This window comes from Euprymna scolopes, chromosome 33 (genome assembly GCF_053919585.1).
Source record: "Euprymna scolopes isolate OS-2025 chromosome 33, ASM5391958v1, whole genome shotgun sequence".
NCBI lineage: Eukaryota > Metazoa > Mollusca > Cephalopoda > Sepiida > Sepiolidae > Euprymna > Euprymna scolopes.
In genome coordinates, this window is record NC_136514.1 from 50,184,269 (window position 1) to 50,205,224 (window position 20,956).

The 20,956-nt window shown below is 33.6% G+C and overlaps 1 protein-coding gene across 3 annotated transcripts in view; it reads left to right on the plus strand.

Moving 5' to 3' along the window:
* Positions 1–20,956, plus strand: part of LOC145258216 (uncharacterized) — a 164,043-nt gene that overhangs the window by 96,022 nt on the left and 47,065 nt on the right. The gene's annotated exons all lie outside the window — the stretch shown is intronic.

A 20,956-nucleotide genomic window follows, 5' to 3' on the forward strand; every position in this document is an offset into this window, starting at 1 on the left:
ATACTAGCAGAACCTGTGGAAATTCCACGGTAGTTGAAAATTTTTAAAACACCTTATAAATAAAATGAATAAAAACTAAAACAAATAACGTCGAATTTAAAACAATTTTTAGCAAATTCTTTTTTAACTTTTTGAAGCTAAAAAGAATTGATTTTAAAAAATTAGATTTTTTTCAACGAAAATTCAACACACAACACATATTTTCTGTTGTTTTATTCTGAATAAGTTTTTTATATAAATTATAAAGAAACAGATGTCAATTCACTTGCACACTTTATAAAAATGTTTTTAAAAGAAACTATAATAAAAACAAACTCACAGCCTTCTCTCAACATGACTTTTATCTTCTCTTCTTCTCTTCTTCTCTATAACCTTTGACCTTTATAGGATTAAAAATCATGACATAATATGCTAATGTAATGCGTACAGACTGTAGCACATTATCTGAGGTTTGCTATAGGCCTATTGCCTCTACAGTTCCTCGACAATGGTACATTCCTATATTTTTTCCGGTGAGAGTCCACTTCCAAAATCGCTTAGATTCAATGGAAGTTGCAACATCTTTTCTCTCTATTAGATTCCTCCTTTCCCCTCTCCCCATTTACACCGCAGCGGATGCGGATGCGTTCACAAGGAACACTACGAGGAAACACATCGGTTTTGAATGGTACAAGGTTATTTATGCCGTTTCTTTTTTTTTTATCTTTTTCCCCTGATTTATGCTTTCTGTTTTTTCCATAATAAAATAGAAATTAAAAATTAAAAAAAAAAAAACGCGATTACTATTATTGTTTTCTTTTTGCTTTTTTTTTTCGTTAGTGTAAGACGCAATCTGCGAGACTGACCGAATTTTACTTCCGGTTTTAACGACTTTAACCGTGAAATCTAACTATGACCTTTATTTATTAGTATTTCCAACTCAACATTTATTTTTACACAACGATTAAAACGCAACGATATCGTGATTTCACTTGCATTACACTTAAATTAAAATTAAAACAAATAAATTCATTTAGAATTCGAGAAAACAAAAACATTCATTTAGAATTCGAGTGGGATGTGACAACTGATACTAAACCAAAATAAACTTCACTGCGGAATTGATATTTGACCTAATTCACTTTTTAGTTAATTCATCACGTTTTTTTTTTTTTTTTTGCACTTTCGCCTCAATAATTCGAGTTCGACGCCCCCTTCAAACTTTTTGGGGATTTTTCAAACACACGGACATCGCCGGACCGTTCGTATTGCATCACGTTCATTTTTTTTTAATTGTTTTTTTTTTTACACGATTTTTATATAGTTTTAACATTGTTTGTTTTTATCATATTTACACAGGGTTATGACTTCGCTTTGTTTTCATTTTACCACCCCCAACCACACACGCCTCTAAAAACCAGGGCAACGCCGGGTAGCCCCGTTAGTTAAATAATAAAATAAAACAGCCAATTTGAACCGTAAACCGACAGCCATGTTTTTTTCTGAAAATTTTTGGGGATAAAATGGTTTTAATGATTTTTAAAAGATAAAGAGCGACTATAAAAGGTAATTCGCTTTTTTTTTATTATTAATTAATGTTTGAGATGATGATGTTTTTCTTACACTGGACGGACGTCGGACAAGTAAATTAATATTTAGATATAAATAAATATTAACAATTATTTTTTTACCTACAAACATTGGTGTCTCATGCTTATGCAAACCTCGGTGTAGGAAGTGACAATCTGACAAGTAACTAAGTTAACCATGATACCGTAGGCTAGCATTATATTTCAAAGTTACCAGTACCTATTTACTATGCCTCCCCACGGGACAAAGTTAGACACCAGGGTCGTTTTTTAACGTGGAGAAAAGGTACAAAAATAAAAAATTGTCTCAGTCGTGAAGGATTGATCCTCCACCGAAAGAGAACAAGAAGTGGAAGTGCATTATCTTAAGAACAGATGGTATTTATTTGCTCCCCCACCGAGCAAATTAGGCACAAGGCTGATTTTTAATGTGAGGAGTGAAGGGAGGGGGAAGGGAAAAAGGGGACCAGCTCCCGAGAGGTGGGAAATGGGAGCTGGTTAATGGTCAGGCATGTGGGGTTGCCCCCACATCTGGTCTTTGCTAGTCATAGCTAGTCATAGCTTGCAGCATCTTAAGAACTGATACTACACTTTGATCTTGACCAAAAGGCCAAAGAAGACGACCAGTAGTTACCACAGAAATTAAGGAAAATTAAGAGCCTATAAATACCATGTCAGCGGGCATGAATAGTGAACAGTAAGATAATGTCCAACTTTCTAATTGGTTTAAAATTGTGATTGTTTGTATTGTGTATAGATACATAGCATTCTGATGCAGAACTAGCATTTCAGCCCGGCATTGTATGTTGAGAAAAAAAAGGTGTATGTTGAGCAAAAAAAAAAAAAAAAAAAAGCGGTAAATTTTATTTTTTTACATTTGACCCCTATTATGACCCCTTAACATTTATTGTTTTGGGCTCAAATCAAGTTATTAAGTTAGATCCATGTCCAAGGAACCTATATCCAAAATTTCTAGTGTTTAGACCCAAAATTTGTGGAGGAGTTTGGTAGAGTTTTCAAAGGTCAAATCGTCGAACTTTGACCTCTTAACAGCCAAATTTCTGTCCGAAAACCGATCACAAAGATTTTCCCAAATCTCAGTACCCTGTATATCAAATTCGAGTCTGTAGACATAAAATTAACCGTTATTGCGTAGGGAAATGTACACAGACACACATACAGACATGTTCACTTTTATATATATATATATATATATATATATATATATATATATATATATATATATTTATAAACAAATATTACCAATTATTTTTTACCTGCAAACACTTGTGTTTGATGCTTACGCAATTCTCAGTGTAGGAAATGAAAATTACTGACAGTCAGGAGATTCTGATGCAGTCGCTAAGACAATCTTGAAACGGTGGCTTACATTCTTCTTCCAGGCTACCGGTTGTTAACATAGTAATTAAGAACCTATAAATTCCATGTCAGCAGACATGAACAGTAAACAGTAAGACAATATTAAACGACAGGAAGTCAAGTTTGAATGTTGTATATAATTTCACGTCGTAAATAAAATTTTAAAAAGTCTTATTTTTTAATGCCAAGCGTAAACATATTGCGAACATTGTTAACCGCTTGATGTTAAGCAGGTTAACGAGTATATTATATATATACAATATATATATATACACACACATATATATACATATATATATACGCTCTCTCTCTCTCTCTCTCTCTCTCTCTCTCTCTCTCTCTCTCTCTCTCTCTATCTATCTATCTATCTATCTATCTATCTCTTTTAAGCCGCCCTCTTTGAGTAGAGCCCAGTCGTAAATAATCTCACCCGCTACTTAATTGGCTGAGAAATGTGAGGCTCGCTGTTTGTTTATAAATAAGCGGTTTGAGCACAATAAAAGTGGTGGGCGGATGTTTGTTTAAAATAGACATTTGGCGAGGTTATTTGCGGGCACCGCGCCGGTGGGTCGATCGGTAGAACTACTGATTGTCAACACGATGGTTCTATGTTCAATCTTTGGCTTCGGAGAGGTGCTAGTCTAGCGGCACTGATGAGTTGTGATACAACGAAACAGGACTGTATGTCGATGACTACATATATATATTGGCTAGCCGGTGTTGTAAAATGCGCTCAAATATATTTTAATTCATGTAGATTTCATATTTATTATTACAGACCTTATTCTCTATGGAATATTATGTTGTACCTAATATATAGAACCGATTTCAAAAGATTAAAATAAATGACTTGGGTATCATCAGCTTGGATGGAAACCAACGCATTTAGTTTTCCAGCAGTGTCTTCTACCGATGTAGCTATCGAGAGATAGATAAGAAAGATTTAATATTAAGCGACTTGAAGAAATGTATTGAATTTGAGCATGCGCAGAAAGAAGTAAAAATCTGCCGGAAAATTGAAATGAACAGTTTGCATTTCAATGCCTAATTCATGTATTCAAACAAAGATTTTGCTCGTTATAAATCATCCTTGATGTGTGATTACTATTTTCTGTTAATTTCAGTGTTATGTGACCTGTTGTTTATGTGACCAGTGGTTGAAGAGTTTATCGGCTAAATATTTACTCACTAACTTACAGACACGCACATATACCAAGTGCCTTCATTAAGTTTTCAGACTTTTTTTTCATATGGGCACTTTTACTGATAGTACACACACGAAAGAGTCATGAAAGTCCTCTTGTGTGAGCAAGCTTTCAAGAGAAAAACCCGTCTGGCTGAAACTACTATCAATAATTTACCCCACTCTTTATCTGTGCCTAAATCAAAACGTAGATTCCATGAGCAAAGCTTCTTTCTTAGAACTGCACGCCAGTGGAACTCTCTGCCGCTTGCCTGTTTCCCACTTAACTACAACTTGGACGTCTTTAAGTCCAACATAAACAAACTCCTGACAAACCGCCCCCTTAAGTAAGACACTCTATCTAAACACCCAACACTAATGATTACTACAATACTATCTCATTGATTACTGTACACGCAATAACCCTTATCCCTGAGTGGCCTTCTGGCCTTGATAAGTGGTGAACCCCATGTAAAAAAAATGTCAATGACCATCGTCACAGCCTTTTTCATCTCGATTGTCTCATAACGACAGCCTCTAAGGTTTTCCTTGAGCTTAGGGAATAACCAAGCGTCACAAGGAGCAAGGTTTGGATAAACAGGGAGGGTGAGGAGTTGTATTGTACCCATTTTAGTCAAGTAGTATGTGACAAGGATGGAGTTGATTGGTGAATTCACGCAAATCTTCTGCATTTTTAGTAACTCACGAATTCGTACAGTTCTCATTCTGGCATCAAACTACACTTATTCTCTCTACAGACACATGACGGTCCTCATCCATGAAATTCTTTATTTGGCCAATAAAATCTGATGTTATACCTTCCTTACCTCTCCCACACCTCTCATTATCCCTTAGAGACTCGCTGCCTTCATTGAATCTCTTATGCCACTCACAAACTGATGCCCAATTCATGCAAGATGGTCCCAAAAGCAGTCTCAAGCATTCCATGCGTTTTTCTGCCATTTTACCAAATTCAAAACAGAATTTTATTGCATATCATTGTTCTAAAGTGTTCTCACCTCCAGATAGCATTTTTGAAATTCACCAAATGTGACAAGGGTGTATTTCAATTCCTACTGTAGCTGTTCATTTGAACCTGAATCATAAAAATTATCAGTCATTTTATAAAATGTATAGTAATAACATACTGAATTTGCAAGTGTCTACAATGATTTTAAATGTCTGTACAAAATAAAACCTGGAAACTTATTTAAGGCACCGCATGCATCTATTGTCTTATTTATATAGAAGACGAAGTCATGATATTCTTGCCCGCAACCAAATATTCTGATTCAGAATCATTCTATATTGCAACATGAAAGTTACTAATTAGATATTTATCATTGTATAGAGTAGACAGTTGAATCATATCCAGATGTAAACATATGCAACACGGTTTATTAAATAGGGTGCATACTTGCATTGTAGGCAAACGACAGGCCTGAAATAGGAAAAAATATTTAACTAAAATAACAGAGACCACGCAAGAAATAGGCTGACATCTTTGAAATGGTAATGTCTTCTTGGATACGGAATTCCATGTTGTGAGTGTAAGAAAGTTGAATCTTGGAAAAATTAATGATATCCAGATACGAGACACATTAGCCAGAAAGTCTTATGTTCATAAATAAACAATCTGTGTTGACGAGTATTCAGTGAAGAAGAAGAAGAAGGGAAGGAAAATTTGTTTAGTAGCCCCATGTGTTGTTTACTGCTTTATAATTACGGTAATTGATTATATAGTCTATAGACATAACCTGTTATATTCTTATGTCTATTTTTCTCCATCTAATTTAGCTTTTAAGAGTCGAATCATTAGTCACCTCACCATTATATAATACCACGACAGCAAATGCCGACCTCTACATTGTTTTCATGATCTACATCTCTTTCGTCTTCTCTTCTGGCCATATCACTGTCTCTCATAAGGAGGTATGTGTGTATGTGTGACATTATTGATACTGTGAACGCTAAGGTCCACATCTACGTTCTGTCAAAGATATATTCGTCAGTTGATATCAGCTCATCTCGGTCACCTAATGCTCACTCGATCTGGTACAAGCCGCAACCTGCGTTCACTTATATCCAACTGGTAACTATTCACAGCTTAAACTGTCGTCAACCGTCTCAAATTCAAGACTATCCGCAAATCATCCCCAACTGTCGTATCTTGCAAAATCATCGCCACTCCTGAATAAATTTTAAAATATATTGACCGATCCCTTGTTCCCATCACTGCCACACGCGATCAACAATCCCATTCTAGCTTTCTTTTGTGTTCCTTTGTGAACAACTTCGTATCTAATGTTCTGCTGATAAACTTACTTACTTACTCCTTTTTTGTTATATTTTTTATATCCCTCTTTTTACCCACTTCTCAACACCCGAAGCGTAGGAACTTCAACAGTATCACAATTATACAATTTTTTTAATTTGTCAGATGAATTACCTTAAATCTTAAATACTAAAAGAGTATACGTACAAAAGTCAATCGACCAATAGTCGAATGCATTTCGGAAATTAATGATCTCAAAAGATCTTTTACGGAAATTTACTACGCGACGAATAAAAAAAAAGAACAAATAAATTTACTGGTTTGAAAGCTTACCAAATTTACGGTTCATCGAAAATCGAATCCGTACATATAATTGATATCGCTTCCTCTGTGAACCATTTATGAAACCATATCTATCTTTTGCCGGCCGTGAAAATACGGTGATTTTGTAAACCAATTTTCAATAATCGTAGGCCTGATGGGTGCGAACGTAAACGGAGATCAGCTTTAAGTTGTCTAATCTTCTATTTCTGGTTCCCCCTGTAAGGTATTCACAGCAAGAGCTCATTTTATTAAAACCACTGCAAGTATTCTCCTGTCTTCCTGTATGAACCTTAAACCAAACGGATTTTCCAAAAGAACTTCGGAACACATTGTCACTTAACTGCTTCTATGTTGACATAAACATGGTCGTCTTACAGTTCAATATCAAAAGCTATTTGTTTAGTCGTCCTCTTGATAAATAAAATTTGGAAATTCAATTCATCTTTTTTTCCACCCTCTCATAATATTGTTCAGCATCCAACAGGTAATCTCATAAACCATCATCCTTGTAGAACACCTGTATAAATTAATAAAAGGATATTCTCGATGGCTTTTGGCCTTGGAAATTAACGACTCATTAAAGTCTTTGATTGGTATGAATATAATATAAAGGGGAGGGTCCCCGCGATTATCCCCACTCTTCCTCCATGTATTGACGAAATTTAGTGGTCGGGTTTTGGTCCTGATGTTTGTTTGTTTGTTCAGCATCATTCATGATGCTGATTTCTCTGGCATTCATTTCCCCGATATATTTCTATTAAGAATCGTGTCTAGAAAGATATCGGGTAGAGACCACGTGAAAGATGTTAACGTTGTGGAACAATCTGGGTTCGAGCCTGACACACCCAGGTTGTCAGCCTGCATCGTTAACCATTTAGCAACTATCACTTCCCTGTTGTTCGTGGTGTTGCAGCTTGCATCTCTTTTTTCCCCCCCTTTTTCTCAAACAACGCTAAACTTCATCCATTACGGAAAAAGGAGTGGTAAGAAGCAGCAATGCAAAAGTTCTAATGCCTTCTCTTCCGGTTCAGATGAAATAATCCGATTCTTTCTACTAATTTGCCCCTATCTGCTTCCTGTGTTAGTGACGCCATAACCAGGAGTCGTACCCTTCCTCTAAACTGCACTCTGCCTAATTTTTAAGACTACGTGGAAATTTACCATACAAGTTCTTTTCTTACATACTCGTCTTTAATATTGGTATATAAAAACAGGTCTGTAGAATGAAAATCTAAATTCTTTATCAGACAAGTGCGAGATAAAGAAAGCCTTTCTCATATTTCGGCCTCTTTCTCTGTCTCTGTCTTAGCCTGTCTCTTCCTTTGAATTTTTATTTCTCTCTCTTCCCCTCTCTCAACCCTCTGTCTTTCTTTCTCTCTTTCTCTCTTTCTCTCCCTCCCCACCCTCTCTCTCTCTCTCTCTCTCTCTCTAATTAGAAAAATAAATGAACGTCGGTGGCGAGTGTAAAAAACGTAGAAAAAAATCCAAGATGGCAAAATTATTTTAGGAGGAGAAAGAATAAATTGATTATCATAGACTACAAATCTCCGTTGGTAAAACAAGACAGAGAAATGATCATTCGCATCAATAGCGCCATTATTAATTTAGTCAGATTACTCCTCTTTGCCTCAAGATTTTTCATCGTCTTCTTCTGTACCCGCCATCATTCTTCTTCTTCTTCTTCTTCTTCTTCTTTCCCGATCTTCTTATTTTCTCCGTTTCTTTTTATTTCTCTTCTTTTTTTTTCAGTTCTTATACGTTTACATAACTCCGCATCTCCAGTTTTATTCTGTCTAGTCAACATCACGTCGTTTTTATTTCTATATCATACTAGCGGGGGGGGCTTTGGTATGATATTTAAATTTGTCCAGATGTTGTTTATATTATTATTACAGAGTCGTGATTTCAAAAGTAAAAAATAAAAGTATTTGGGTGCCATCATCTAGAATCGAAACCGAAACTGTAGCATTCAAAGCTTTACGTTACCACTTTATAAACGTGGCACGCACATGAACTGATTAGAAACTTAAAATTAAAAATAAACTAAGATGAATGTACGAAAAATATAAGGACTTTTCAATTTTGGTTCATTTTTGACCCCTTAAAAATAATTTTAACCGGCTAAAGAGCCATAAAAGAACGGTCCGTAAAAATCCAATCATTTGAGACCCTTGGTACCGCTATGCGATTTTTCGTTTCGGAGGAGATAGAGTTTGAAAATATGGAGACAAAACGACATATAACCTTAACATACACTTATGACAAACGTTTGTGGTTCATGCTATGTTACGAATTCGTCAGGCTATCAACTCATTTTGTTTTGTTTTTGTTTTTTTAACTAAGATTGTTCAGACCTATCTGTCTAATCTCTCTGTCTGTCTACTGTGTGTTTTCTCTTGTTTTATTTTTCAACTATATCTGTTTATCTAGCCCGTTGGCTATATCAATCCGTATATTTCGGCGTATAAGGCGACCGTCAGATAAGACGAGGTACAAAATTGGAGCAAATTTTAATAAATTTATCATATATCGGTTGTATAAGACGACTGCTAAACCAGGAAGCCATGTTTGTTCAGCCTAGGCAACACCCGGTATCTTATGAAATATTGTTTTTTTTTTTTTAAGATGACTTTTTAACTTTAAGGGTCGTCATACGCCGAAATACACAGTATATATATATATATATATATATATATATATATATATATATATATGAATCCTTTCAGATACATCAATCTCTTCAACTATATCCCGAAATAAGGGTCCCCCTTATATCCGTGTGGCTTCTGGCATTGAGAAATTCTGACTCAATAGTTAAAAGGCTATAATTTATTGAAGTAGTTTAAATGCCTACTTTTATATCAGTCATGGGTTATCAATTTGTGATTGTATTATTTTGCCCTATACAAGCAATAGTTTGAGACATTATTGAGATGTCCATATTCGCATGCTTCCCAACACAAGGTCAATTTTTAATGGTAGGAACATCGAGCTTTTCATAAATTAGCATTCTTGATGGAAATAAAAAGTGCCTCAGTTTAAAGGCATTTCTCCTCACTAGCAAAAAAAAACGAAAAATATCAAGTGGAGTACCAGAACAGGCGTCAGATTTTGATTCTAACTACAAGCAAGGGACCCTGATATATGCATTATCTATCTATTTATTTATCAATCTGTCTTACGATCTGTCTATCCATTTCTCTATTTGTCTTGTATATATACATATATATATATATACATATATATGATGAGTGCAACGTCTTGTCAGACGAGTGCCACTCCCTCAGACACTTAAAGTCCATGAGCCCAATCTTTTCCATCGCCATAGGACCATTTTAATAGACAAATGCCTGAGGGAGTATCTATACACAGATGATGTTACATAGTCTTAGCTTTGTACGACAGCTAAGTCTCTCTCTCTCGGTTCAAAATGTTGAGATCCAGCAACAAGCAAGAGCAAGATAGCCAGCAACAAGTAAAACTGCAGACTAGCTTAATGCGGGTACTGGTCTCCCGCTTTATGGTTTTTTAAATCAGAGATTTGCTTCTCCTAGAAAGATTGCCTTTGCCACGGCTTACAGGAGCCCTCTCCACCCCAACACACACATACATACACACAAACACACACGGTGCTAGTTGGCCGTTAACCCCGAAAAAGAGCTAATTCGCCCCTTGGAAGGTCTTGTTTTTAATCCTTCAGTGAGACTAGCCACCCTCCTCACCAAACAAGTCTGGTGGGGGAACCAGTTTAGTCGCCGGTTACTCGACCATGAAGCAGGTAGTACTGAGTTACATGGTATCAGTAGCATATGACATAACCTGACATAATACATATATATATACACATATATATACACATATATATACGCACATATAGATACATATATATACATATATATATACATATACACATATATATACACAAATATATACATATATATACACATATATATACATGTATATATACACAAACACATATATGTATATACATACACACACACACACACACACATATATATATATATATATATATATATATATATATATATATATACTAGACTACTCGTGACCCGTTGGGTCAGTATGTTATATTAACTATGGAATTAATGTATGAGCGTGATACTTGTGACGTAAAGAACATTGTTTTTTTGTGACATAACAGAAACATTTCTGTGAAAGTATATTAAAATGAAAAAAGAATATGGATAGATTTCTATAAGTCGTTCTATTCATAATTGTGTATTTAAAAAAACACTTACAGCCATTGAATTATATGTGGTTTTCCATACTTTTAGGTAAATGTGCACTGAACAGATACGATAATACTTAAAGTTAAATTTTAATTTTGATATATCTTTTTAATTTAAACGCATAAAAAAACAATTGGGACGCTTAAAACGTACACAGTAAAACAATATGTTTTATTGTCGCCTTAATTATTTATTTTTATCGCAAATTAAAAAACATATTTTCGGGCTTATTTATTTATGTTGGTAGTGTAGAAGAAAATGTATGAATCTTTTTAAGAAGGGTGTATTAAAAAATGGAGAATGAATAAAAAAAAAATTAAAAGCGGTGGGGGAATCGCCGTTGTAAATTGTTCTTATGGTTATCAACGGGTTAAATTAGATTTATTTTTCAGAAAAACATTAAAATAAACGTAATACGGAAATGAACGATGTAAAAAAATGCAGAAAGTATTACAATTGTTTATTTGGATAATTTAAACGCGGAAAAAAAATTGGGACGCTGAAAACGTACACAGTAATACAATACGTTTTATTGTCGCCTTGATTATTTATTTGTAACACAAATTTAAAAAAACGTATTTTTGGGGTTATTTATTTATGTTGGTAGTGTAGAAGAAAATGTATGAATGTTTATTTAAGAAAGGTGCATTAAAAAATGGAGAATAAATTTAAAAAAAAAGAAGGCGGTGGGTAAATTGCTGTTGTAAAATGCTCTTATGGTAGTCAACTGGTCAAAGTTGATTTATTTGTAAGAAAATTGTGACAGTATAGTTGTAATACAGAATAGTCGCAAAACATCCTCCCCCTTCCCATGTTAAATAATAATTTATAAATAATAACGTTAATATTTCAGTGCGCAGGTCAAATTTTGCAAAAGTAGCGATTTGTGTTTATTTGTTTACGCTGTTATGTGTTTATGTACGCATGCGCAACCGGAAGTCGTAAACCGGATGTGTGGTTACAACACCCGTTACAAGGTAATTTGAGTTATATATATATATATATATATATATATATATATATATATATATATATATATATATATATATATATATATATAAACGCTAGCATGGGTGCCCGGCTTTGTTCGGGTATTTGGAGGTTTATGCTGAGCCAAAAAAAAAAAAAAGCGGTCAATTTTTTTTAAATTTGACCCCTACTATGACCCCTTAACATTTATTGTTTTGGGCTTAAATCAAGTTATTAAGTTAGATCCATGTCCAACGAACCTATATCTAAAATTTCAAGTGTGCAGACCCAAAACTGTTGGAGGAGTTTGGTAGAGTTATCAAAGGTCAAATCGTTGAACTTTGACCCCTTAATCGCCAAATTTCTAGCCAAAAACAGATCACATCGATTTTCCCATATACATCAAATTGTATATCAATTATCGAGTCTGTATATCAAATTTCGAGTCTGTAGACTAAAAATTGACAGAGTTATTGCGTAGGGAAATGCACACAGACACACACACTTTCACACACACACACACACACACATATATATATATGTGTGTGTGTGTGTGTGTGTGTGTGAAAGACCCAATTCTCTATTGAATATATATATATATATATATATATATATATATATATAGATAGATATATATATATATATGCTGTTATCTTTATGTTACTTCGTGTATTTTCATATTTGCATCCAGTCATCTCTTTTAAATTTCTTATTACCCTAACCATTGATTTGATGGTCATTTTCATAGTTGCCATCGATTCTCATTAGTTTTCGTTTACGTTATTCTAATTTATTGATCATCAATTCTTTTTTTCTTCTTCATCTACTTGTTTGTTAATTTTTCTTCTTCTTTGGCTTCTTTTTTTTTTTTTGATTTTTCTTTCACTTTCTTCCTTTATTTTATCTTCTTTCTTCTCTTCGTTTCTCCATTGTTTCTTTATTTTTTTTCTTCGTTACTTCATCTGCTATTTCGTTTCGCCTTTGTTTCATTATTTCGTTGCGTCTTTTTTATTCAATTCTCCATTCTGAGTTTCGTCTTTTTTCTTATTCTTTTTGTTCTCTTCTTCTTCTTCATTGATATTTTCTCATGTCTTCTCCGTAAGGTTTTGTTGTTCTTTTTTTTTTCTTTCTCTGCGTCTTCTTCCTTTATTCATTCTCCGTTTCTTTTTTCATCCATTTTTTTTTTCGTTTTCTCTTTCTTTTGTTCCTGCTTCGTTTCGTTTTTTGTTCTTCATTTCTGTTACTGCTTTGTTTCGTATTTTCTTCATTTTTGTTCCTGCTTTGTTTCGTATTTCTTTCATTTTTGTTTCTGCTTTGTTTCGTATTTTCTTCTTCATTTTTTTATTCCCGCTTCGTTTCGTATTTTCTTCTTTATTTCTTTTTTCTTTTTCATTTGAACGTTTCATTTTGTTTTCGTTTCTTTTATTATTGTTTGTTTCATCTCTTTTCTTCATTTCTTCGTTTATTTTCTTTTTTTTTTTTCTACTTTCTTCCTCTGTCACTTTATTTCCCTTTCTTTTTGTTTACTTTATTTCTTCTTACTTCATTTCTTCCACTTTGTTTCTTTCGAACGTTTTCCTAATTTGTGGGGAGTGTTGATTTCATCTCCCTAATAAAAATCGTTGACCAATCACTGTTTAGCATTTCTCTTTCGCCATAAAAAACAACATCGACATCAAATCTCAAATCCTATTTACGCTCGAACATAAAAAACAACACCTAAGAAAGCAAAAAAAAAAAAAAAAAAAAAAAAAAAGCAAAGTCAACTAAAGACAAAACCGTTGAAATGTGTCGCTGCAGGCGCGAACAGTGTTATCAACCTTATTGGGTTTCGGAACCGCACTCTAGTTTCGAACACGTCACTTACTATACAGTGTAAGTGAATAGGTACACAATTCTCTTCGATTGGTTATCAAAAGTAAACGATACGCGTGCTGAAAGAAAGGTTATACTGAGATTGAACGACATTAAAGGGCTTTACTCTTACATGAGAGAATTGGATAAAATAAAAATAAAAACGTAACGGTTGGCGATGTATATAACAAATTAAACAAAATAAAACTTGGAAATTAGTTTGAAACAATGCATTTTGAGTTACTTGTTCATCATTCAGCATAATGGTAACAGTATTTGCCATTATATAGGCAGATCAGAGTTCGATCTTTTGTTGATTCACAGCAAAAACTTTCAGAAAAATGCTATTTCATGCTTTCTGTATGAATAAAAGACCTTGCTAATTACATGTTTATTCACGGCTGTTTGTGCGTGAATTGTTCTACATTTTCGTAATATGAATAAACAGGTACGTGATCATTGGACATTAACATACTTATTGTAAAGTCCATCGTTTTTTATAAAACACGCAAAGCTGTCTTGGATTAGAAAAGAAAAGGAAAAAACGGCCTTCGGTTTGCTGAAATTTGATTTTCGGTTTTCATTTTGAATTCTGCTTTCGAAAATAAGCGTTGTTGCCTGAAGAGGTCTGTAGTTACTAAACACTAGAAGACCGAAACATGCTCATGACTGTGTACCAACAAAATTACTGCTTATGTAAAGACAAATTGAAATATATATATATACTAACAGGGAGGCCCGACGCTGCCCGGGATTGAATAATGATCAACAAATGTTTCACACCCCTACATTTTTATTGTCATCGAAATGGGTGAAATCGCCTTTTTCAATCGAATCGATAGATTGCCTGTTCTAGTTTGGGATCCGTTGCTATGAAGCGAGAAAGAAGCTCAACATGCCTCCCCGCCATAGTCCACAATACATTGCAGATTACATTGCACTGTAGAGAACAAACTGTTTATTTTATATATAAAGTTATTTTTATATATAACGTCTTCAATTAAAGTTTAAAATGCAAAAGTCAAGTATCATGCCTCAGTTGTGATCTATTCAGAAACATTCTTTATGTATAATTTTATTATACCATCAGAAAAAGAAGGAAAAGTTACGGGGAAAATTAAGAAAAAATTCTTTAGGCCATGGCATTGCGAAGCTATGCTTCTCATCAGAAGAGGAGAAAGTCCAGAATTATACAAAATTCAAATATAGAAAAAATACCTTAATGACATATTTTTAAATTTTCCCCTAACTATTCTTTTTTGCTCTTAATTTTCTTAATTTTTTTCCGTAACTTTTCCTTAGTGTTCCAATTATATAAAACTTTTATTCCTCATCCTTTATTTAATAGTTATTATTTACTCGTCTTAATAATGTTGAGCTTTTATCTTGATAAGTTTTGCTTTGGTACGATTTACTCTTTGATAACACACACACACACACACACACACACATACACATATATATATACATATATGTATATGTATATATATATATATATATATATATGTATATAAAAATACAGAAAGAGAGAGAGAGAAAGAGAGACTCCTTCAGTCATTGACAGATTACGGATACCCACGTAGGGATGCCTGCGCGTGAATTCTTTGTGGCAGTAGGTGCGCAATCCCCAACCTCTCCTCTCCTGAGTCGACATTGTAAAATACAAGTAGCAATTGAAGTGTATGTACAGGACGAGTGAAAACAAATGCCGAGATAAGCGGAGAGCACATACAGGGCCTAGTCATGTCATGCAAGCTGAAATATTATGCGCGGTTTGTTTTTCTTTTCTTTTATTTTTTTTTTCTTTTACATATCCAACATTTTTTCACTCCTTTTTTAATTCGGCAATTTATAACTACAGTAAATTGCGGTTTCACTTAATGTTTAACTAGCAAATTCTAGCATTGCTACAAATATAATTTGTTGATTTCTTTATGTCCTCTGATGAGAAGAATAACAAGAATAGCATTCCTTGAAACTCCGCGGAATAAGGACTTTGTTAATTGTTTTTTTGGAGTATTCAGTCGAAAATTAAATTTTGATTGCAAAGTTCAACTTACGGTTTTAATTTTCGTTCTCTTATATATATATATATATATATATATATATATATATATATATATTAGCATTAGCATTCAGCCCGGCGTTGGCCTGTTGGTTTTAACGTCTGTCAGAGTAATCTAGTCATTATATGATGATCTGCGCGCATATAAGATCAAATCGACCGACTTTTATTTCAACTGAAAATGCTCAACAATAAGAAACAAGTTTCTTAAAGGGGCTGACATAATTATTTACTATAATAATAATTAAATACCTCCAAACACTAGTGTTTCATCCTTTCGGGAATCATCAGTGTAGGGTGTCACGATTAACACCAGTCGAGAGATTCGAACCCGGCAACAGAAGTCATGTCTAGCTTCATTAACAAGGACCCAATCCATTCAGCTACCGTCAACCGATATATATATATATATATATATATATATATATATATATATATATATATATATATATATAGACAAGTAATTAATAAAACATGTTAAAAAACACTTTGAAAAAGAGTTAAAACATATTTAATTTTAAAAAGGAAACACAAAATAAGTGGATAGTCCTTAATCCGCAGAGTTTCGAAGAAATACTTTCCTTCTGGTCAGAGAGTAGGATTTAGCAAAATACGGGATCGGATTTTGCTTGCAAAAGTATTTAATGAAACTACAAGTAAATCATAGATCTTACTTGGTAACAAAAAGAGAAGCTGAGGGAATAGCGTGAAGAGAAAAGCAATTTCACGTATATACATATATATATATATATATATATATATATATATATATATATATTGTGACAGGCAGATGAGAGGTAGATTGATAGATAGATAGAGAGAGAGTGAGAGAGAGAGAAAGAAAAAAAGATAAAAATATAATCAGTCAGCGGAAAATCCAAAAAAAGTAGACACAATAAAATGAATAAATATGTAATTACGATTATGTAATCTGAGTGAATTAGACGATAAGAAAGTAAATCAAATTTTCTTTTCGTTTTTCTTTTTCGTTAGTATATTTTTAAGATAACGTTTTGGTATTTTTCTCTTCCGTCCTATGAATTGTTACATTTGTGTATGCGTGTGTCTTCTTTCCTTCTGTCTTATTATCTATTTCTCTTATACCCCAGTTGTCTCCCCTTCTTCTCTCTTATGTTCCCTCTCTCTCTCTCTCTCTCTCTCTCTCTCTCTCTCACACACACACACACACACACGCACACACACACACACACACACACACTTATACACGCACTAACAGTTAAATACACATACAATAACTTTTTGAAACTTGGGTCACCGGTCTTCTTAAGGTCAACGTTAAAATTCAATTATCTATCAACATCCACAAATCGTAATAAAATATATGTATAAAAAAATACCACCATTCTTTTTATTTATTCTATTCGCTGTATATGTCATCGTTCTGTTTGTTTAATGTCTTTCCGAGCAAATTCTTCAAATAGTTCCGATATGTTTTCGCGAAAGAATGATGAACGATAATAACAAACAAAAGAACAAAAAAAAACAACAAAAAAAAACAAAGACTAAAGCCCGATATAGGACCTTATTAGTGGAACTTGGCCCACGCTATTTATCGACGCGAATCATATAGATAACAATCTGCGCAAAGTTCATAAAAATGAATTCGCAGTTCCCGATCGAAAAGATTTGATTGAGACGCCATCTTGAAATAAGTTAAAGGATATTTCATGGTTTATCAACACACGTCTCGTATCTATTTTTAACATCACAATGAGGAACATAATCAAGAACGTGATTTGGCGGAGAGCATTCCCTACAAGAAGACCTGAGAGATACACAGCTGTGATTCATTGAATAAAATAGAGAGGTGGATTTGGAACTAGTTGTGTTAAGCCAATCAGCCCCAGGCACAACATATACAGGAATAAAAGGATTCTTCCTTATGAAAAGCCAGATAAAGAAAATATATGAAACTAGACTTTTTAGCCCGCTAAAAACGGGCAAAAATTATCAGCTATAGTTGGCTTAAAACACGTGCTTCATGCCAAATTGATTATTGAATATGGTTAGATTTGTGCTTATATTTGTATTAACTGCTAATCCCTGCTAATCATTTTAACCCCTAATTGTGCACGGACAGATAACATAATACTTATTGCATTACATCTTATCATACTAAAGGTACTTACAAATTTTCACTCAGGTCTCCCCAGTAGTTTCTGAGTAAACTTCTAGAGTAAATGTGGTATTGTGCCGGGATTGAACGTACTACACGAGTTTATAGTGTAATTCAAATCTTGTCACACGGCACAATCACGTTGACACACTAGTTCTCGCCAGATCACCGAAGTTAAGCAACGTTGAGCCTGGCCAGTACCAGATGGGTGACCATTGGGGAATTCTAGGCGCTGTATGTACGGCGAGATAACATACCAGGTTGAGAAACTGGCGCTGTCTATCCTTCTCTTGAGGGTAGATAAGACTCTCTTAAGCCGTAGTAGAGACCCCGTCTAGTGATGGCGTCACAGTAAAAAATACCCTAGATAAAAAAATTACCCTAGATAAAAAATACCCTAGATAGCCCTGGCGAAGCATCAAGTATTCAGCTACTGATAGGATTTGAATAAAATTGAAAATTTAGTTGCCTTTAATAACGTATAACTTCCTTGATAAGCACTAATCCAGTATTTAAACTGAACGAAAATTCTATGAGGAAAGTTTTGTTTTTTTTCTTTTTGGTCCCCAACAAAAGGAGGGTGGACCTGTATATTCACCTTTGTCCTTTCGTCTGTTAGTCTGTCCGCACTTTTCTCAATAACTACGACTTGGAACATTTTGAAATTGTGCACAAACATTAAATATGATATGAGTAAAAAGTAACAGAGCGGATTTTCCGGGAAAACTCCGGTTGCCCCCAGGCTTTCAGGTTAAAATGGCTAAAATTGACATTTTTTTCGCTAATTTAAAAATAATTGATGCCTTGAATTTTTATAAAACTTTCTGAAAAGTTGGAACTAATTGATTTCTATATAATTTTGTTTGTCTATACTTCGTGATAACTCTTGGGTGTTCCCCAAAGGCTCTCTAAGGGCTAATAAAAATACTCCATATTTGGGACTATTTTACCATATTTGTTCCAAACTTTCCTGTGTATGTCTATTTATCAGTTTTGCATGGTGCTGAACTCAAATTAGAATATGTTAAGGACTTATGGATAAATGGGGAGGAGGGAGGCAAATGATGGACTTAGTCATTTCCTTTTCTTTTTTTTTTTTTTGTACGGTACATAACTCAGATTCACATATGCTAAGGCCTAAAAGTGCATCCTTTGTTCATTTTCATCAGGATTTGAAAAAATTCCTGACGAAGAATATTCCCAACAAGTGTTATTAGTAAATCATGAGGGAACTGAACAAATTGTTTGAAAAGAGGAAGATGGGATGATGGGATGATTGCCGGTAAGAAAAGGGATGGATAGAGATCAGTTTTACGTGGAAAGGATCAGCGATAGAAAATAGTCAGTTCCAATGAATCAACATGTTACTGTTTGGCCGTTTTTATTCTTTTATTGGCATTGATTTACGGGAATGATCACGCGAAAGTTCTGAGCATCCATAATGAAAGAGATTTGATCGTGGAAAACCAAGGTCGCCATTATCAACTTTATCATTTCGTGGCGTTTCGAAGATCTGGCGAAACGTTTAAGATTATATGCTGTCATTCGCATTCTGATAAATAGAGTCAGTTGTTTGATTGAAAATAAATACTTCTCTTGCACTACCCCAACTACTACTACTACTACTACTACTACTACCAATACTACTACTACTAAAAAATAATTATTATTATTATTATTATTATTGTTATTATTATATTTTATATAGTAATTTTTGAAAATATAAATGGCAAGAAATTTCCACGTTTCATTCTCGTGAGAATTCTTCAGGATATTGTATGGAATCAATGTGACTTCATATTTTTATATATTCGTGTAGTGGTGGCCTTGCTAGTCAATCAATCAGATTATTTGTTATTCACACACCGTAACCAATGGGTGCGCGTTTTTCAGCAAAAGGTTTACTTGATCTTTAATTCACCTGTTTCTTTGTTTTGGGGGCGGGGATTTTGAATACGATTAATGAGTGTATGAATAACTAACAATCTGATTGGTTGACTAGCAAACTCAATATTATGAGAATCTATAAACACACGAAAGGACATCGATACCATCCAATAGCCTGACGAATCCTAACTAAGATGGAACAAGGAAAATTCTGAATAGTTTAATTACCATGTATATTTTCAAAGCTTACTACCTAATTATACTTGCGTATCAAGCACTGTCTAAGTAAATACTAAAAGTAGATACATAAAATTTTACGTAGATACATGATATATATATATATATGTGTATGTATGTATGTGTGTATATCAGAAAAAATATACATATTAATTACCATTTCCACTATCTATCTATCTATCTATCTATCTATATATATATATATATATATATATATATAACACAGTTCCTGACAGTTAAATACTAAATAAACTTTATTCGATAATGAAATCAATAAGGGCGACATGTAAACTATAGGAAAAAATTTTTAGACCATAGGATTTCGAAGCTTAATGCTTCTCACCAGAAAAATATAGAAGGGCAGGTTATATATATATATATATATATATATATATATATATATATATATATATATATATAATGAAATAAAAATTACAAAATGATCCAAGATGGTAAAACTAAAGTATATTATAACTATTAAATAATTAATATTTATAAAGTAATCTCAACCAGATGTAACAAACTTTCTTGGATTCACATTTTTGGATTTTACCGTCATTGGATACTTTACCTTTCATCAGACTATCCATTCACATGAAACTACTTTTTTCTTCACCTTATTCCCTCTGCTCCACTTTTTGTTATTAAGTAAAATCTTTGACTTACTTGTAGTTCCATCAAATACTTTTGCAAGCAAAATCCGATCCCGCATTTTGCTAAATCCTACCCTCTGATGAGAAGAAAGTATTTCTTGAAAACTCCGCGGATTAAGGACTATCCACTTATTACGTGTTTCCTGTTCAAATGAAATATGTTTTTTTAACTCT